Source organism: Micromys minutus (genome assembly GCF_963924665.1).
Source record: "Micromys minutus genome assembly, chromosome: 7".
Classification (NCBI taxonomy): Eukaryota; Metazoa; Chordata; class Mammalia; order Rodentia; family Muridae; genus Micromys; species Micromys minutus.
The window spans coordinates 17873313-17878568 of NC_137976.1; positions in this window are offsets into that span (position 1 = coordinate 17873313).

The window sequence follows — 5256 nt, forward strand, 5'->3', positions numbered from 1 at the left end:
TTCTTGACAGCCAGCATTTAGAAACAGCCACATTAAGACATGGTGAGCTTACACCTGGGCTTACCTTTTGGGAGTTTACAATTTCTATCAAAACAATGTTGATTTTTAACACTCGTGGTAAAATAATTGTGCTATCATATTTTCATGGGGGGGATTTACTGGAGCCAGTTTTGACTCACTGTCCATAATTAAGGCCACAAAGTATTTATTCAAGGGCTTTTATAGAGGGTCCAGTGTGCTCCACATATCTGCCTCTATAACATGAGAAAGGGTAATTTACAGCTTTGTAACCTGGGAGTGAAGGTTACAGCATCCAGTTAACAGGAGTAATGGAGCCCTAAGTTCACTTGTAGGAGAAGGGTAAACTATCTAGTGTTTTCAGTCCTGGCAGAACAAAGAAACCTTTGAGACTTTTGTGTCAAAGCAGACATTTAGAACTAAGTTGTCTTCAAGAAAGGACATGAAGAATGCAATAGATTTCCTCTATGGTTTTGATTTTAATGCAACCCAATTCCAGATTAATTATGTCCTCCTGTTCAGGCTAATCAGCTGGTAGGTGTGCAGAACCGTGATATAATTTGTAAAGCCCGGTCCAGAATGAAACCATGAGGCCCCCTTGTTTTAAAACCAGGAAGAATATTCTATGAATGGTGCTAAAAAAACAAACAAACAAACAAACAAAAAACCCAAACAGTGCCTTTTTTGTTTTTCTTTGACTTATCATAGTCTCTCTCTTTAATATAATCCTACATAGAAATGGTAAAGTTTTAAAACATTATTATGAATATTAGACGTCAATTTTATTTCGTGCTATGGCCCCTATTAATCTAAATTTATCACCACTTAACCCTTACGTAAAATCACCAAAATTAGAGAATTCATATCTTGAAACTCATGCATGGAATGAATAGGAACCTTCCTCAGAACAAGATAACCCTTTAACACTGGGATATGCACACATACTATTGCTATGTTGTTTCTAGCTGACTGCTTAGTAAACAGACCCTGGGAGGAGAAATAATTTGTGATTTCTCTGTTTTTCCTTTCCTTCCATGCCACTGCGGTATCTCACACGGAAAAGTAACGTGACCGAGAAATGGTTGTTAGCTTCTTGTCCCATTTCTGATTCTGAAAATACCATCTACTGATTCAAATGGAGACCGAGGGTCCCTCAGCTGTGAACTTTCCCTCTTAGTCCTAAGAGCAGAGTGCTTGTTTTATAGTCTAGGTTTTGCTGAATCACCTCACACCGTATGTGCCCCAGCATTCTCTATTCAGGCCATCTTCTAGAAAGTAACAAAATCCGACCCGTGCTTAGCTAAGAAATGACGTTTTTTTTTTTTATTGGATATATATATATATATATATATATATATATATATATATATATATATATATATATATATATATATTTAAAATTTACATTTCAAATGTTATCCCTTTTCCCGGTTTCCTTTCCAGGACCCCCCTATGCCATTCCTCCCCCTGCTTCTAAGAGCGTGCTCCTTTACCCACTCACCCACCCCTTCCACCTCCCTGCCCTGGCATTCCCCTACACTGGAGCATGAAGCCTTCACAGGACCAAGGGCCTTTCCTTCCATGATGCTGGCCATCCTCTGCTGCATATGCGGGTGGAGCCATAGATCCTTCCATGTGTACTCTTTGGTTGGTGGTTTCCGGGATGAGGGTGGGGGGTGGGGGAGCGCTCTGGTTAGTTGATATTATTGTTCTGCCTATGAGTTGTAAACCTTTTCAGTTCCTTCAGTCCTTTCTCTAACTCCTCCACTGGGGACTCCGTTCTCAGTCCAGTGGTTGACGGTGAGCATCGTCTCTGTATTTGTCGGGCTCTGGCAGAGCCTCTCAGAAGACAGCTATATCAGGCTCCTGTCAGCAGGCACTGCTTGGCAACCGCAATGTTGTCTGGATTTGGTGTCTGTATATGGAAGGAATCCCCAGGTGGGGCAGTCTCTGGATGGCCTTTCCTTCAGTCTCTGCTCCACACTTTGTCCCTGTATTTCCTCCTGTATTTGTTTCCCCTTCTAAGAAGGACTAAACACACTTTGGTATTCCTTCTTCTTGAGCTTCACGCGGTATGTGAATTGTATCTTGGGTACTCTGAGTTGCTTGTTCATAGACTTTATTCACCTTAACTGACTATGCCATACTTCTCACCAAAGTTTGCCTACAACATCTGTTTTTCCTCTGCTCAGCAATACGTGTCTGAGTTAGCATGCCTGATGATTTTTATTCTGGTTTACTATTGGTCAAAAGAAGTGAGCCTATCCGACGAGAGCAGACGATACTCAGGGAAAAAAGCAACTTGCGAACACGTGAGACATTCTGTTCCACCAACCCACACACCATCCTTCTTGTTTCTTCTTCTTTCTTCTTCTTCTTCTTCTTCTTCTTCTTCTTCTTCTTCTTCTTCTTCTTCTTCTTCTTCTTCTTCTTCTTCTTCTTCTTCTTCTTCTTCTTCTTCTTCTTCTTTTTTTTGGGTCTGAGCATCTTTCTCCTTAGCTGTATTTAGGACTTTCTATCATAATTTAAAGATATTAGCACACCTTAGAGTATAAATGTGGTTGGTCTACTTTAGCAATGAGGCTATAGGGTTATGGTAAGCTTTATTTTCTGAATATTTTCATTATTTTAAGATCTTAACTTTTGCCATGCCAAGGACTGAACCCAGGGCTTTATGCATACTGAGCCAATTCTTGACATTTATCTGTATTGCTAGCCCCAACTGGTTTTTAAAAATGACTCGCTGTGGTAGAGTGATGGATGGCTTATTTAGTAATTCTTGGAATCTGCTACAAAGCAGGTCTGGTTCTCACCGTTTACTGCCTCAGCTGATGAGTTCAAAGGTTCTTGCCTGGAATGCAGAAACAAAACTAGTTTGCAAAGAATAACATGGGAGCTTGAACTTAATTAAATATTAAAACATAAGAATTTAGTTACAGTTATTAAAGGGTCAATTTGTGTTGTGATCTGATTGAGTGATAAATAGGTGAAGTATATTTTAGAAATAAATTTGAATAAGTAGAACACATTAACAAGGATGAGGAGAAGATTAGAGGCCAGCAGAGAGAAAGTAATAAAAAAAATAAAGGTTTTGTCCTGTAATGCTGTATCAACCTCGTGAAGTTGCTGGAGTTTTATAATAGCTGTTAACATCATAAACTCAATCTAGTGCATTCTTCCCTTGTTACATAGGACAAACTGTGCATGGAAGATGAAACATGTTTGAATTAACTGTTTCACTTGCATTTCCAGCTTGTAGATGGTAGACAGTGGGACGCTGGGTTTTTCGCTGCAAGAGGTAAGTTTTGAGATTCACACCCTACCGATTCCACTTCTCTGGATAACTCTGACTAAACAGATGTTATCAAATACTCACAAGAGTATAAGAATGATGGAAATAAAAAGAGTATTTTGATAACTGGTAGTTCGTCATAGTTATACCTGGCCTCTCATTGTATTCTTTTATGTCTCCGTGCCTCTTCTCATGCCCAAATCTAATAGGGATATCCTTGTACAATCTCAGTTCAGTACACTAAGCGGTCCTATCATCTTGAATTTTACTAGACTAGTTTTTGCCTCATTTGTTGTCGCAATAAATAACATTTAATGCCCGTCCCAATGTCCTTGTTTGGTCAGTGGAAACATTTGCACACTTACGAACATTTTCCTTAAAGGGGCACAGTCCTGAAACACCTGCAATGAGTTTTGAATTGATTAGTGCTAACCCCTGTCTGAGGCTACAAAATTTCTCTCACTGATGTAAAGGTCACTGATTTAATAAAGGAGGCAGCGAGTGGAATCTGAATTGAGTTATTGAATTAGTTACTCTGTGTCAGAGAATAGACACAACTTATAAAAATATCTACCGTTCCCTGTTGATTCTGTTGATGGCAACTCAACTTGCCAATCCCACATGAGTCTCTCTGCATTTGTGTCTTAGGGATCTTCGTCTTCTGAAGTTGTCTTTCATTGCATTCTCTTTGGTTGCTTATTTCCAACTCACTTTCAAGTATTATACTTTGTTAAAGCCGAAAGGCCATTCTTACTATTATTATTGTGAGTGTAAAAAGGAACTGAAGTTTGGCAAGGTTAGCAGAGAGAAAAAGGATAAGTAAATGCGGCATAGGTTTATCGCACAGAAATACATTTTGAGAGTATTTAGCATATACACACATATACAGATTTTCCTAACTACACTGAATCAGGGGCTAAACAAGTCAGATGAGTAAGTGATGCTTCTCTAAAATCCAATAAATATCGATATAAGTTCCTTAGTATCTTTTAATCGGAGCTTTCTTTTTTTAGAATAGTGAGTGACAACCCAAAGAGTATACTCTGTACAAACTTAAGGCAGCTGGTTCAAACAATACAAGCATTGTTCTAAACATACCATTCAATGTTTTCAATTAAATGTGGTTAAGAGATTTTTCTCATACCCAAGACGTTTTAAATCCACAGGGAATTTTCTCACAATCGGTCTGCTCAACTTTTGCTTATAAAGTAATTCAGCTTGTAAATCTACCTAAACATCCCGACAGGGCTATGGTGGTTCACTCACCGCTACAATCTGGATGGTGCTCCCCACAAAGTTTATAGTTCAGTCTACAGAGCTTTGGCATAATGACACATTTTGTAGTATTTCCAGCAAGGAGATGATTAAAATTGTACAAGGTCATAATGATAAACCTAGCCCAATATGGCTGATATACATTAAGAGGAAGAGATACTGGGGACTCATGTGCACAAAGATGAGACATAGTAAAGCCATAAAAATGTGTTTCTTTTTAAGCTAAGACCAAAAGCCTCAGAAGAAACTAAAACTTCTAACACTGTAGCTGTGTGTGCTTACAGCCTCTAAAACTATAGGAAATAAACGTGCTCTTTAATTCACTCACATAGTTTGCTATTTCAGCGACAGAATTCTAATGTTCGAAGGCTTCTGTAGGCACATATTCTATGTCATCGGGTCTCTAAGTTTTATAAGGAAGTGCCGTACTAAGGAAGTGTCTCAAGCCAACTAGAAGGTGAAAGATTTTTAAATCTGTTCTGAATTGGTGCCTCGGATTTTAGTTCTGAAGGCTCCATTGCTGGTGCATGAGTCTCTAGAACAGAGCCCTCTGCCTGCATGCTCATCCTGACTATGGACTTTCAAAATAGCTGCTTATTCCGAGAAAGCTGTAAGATCTGGAGTATGGGGGTCTGTTCCCACAGCATAGTATAATTTATCCTCTCTGATAT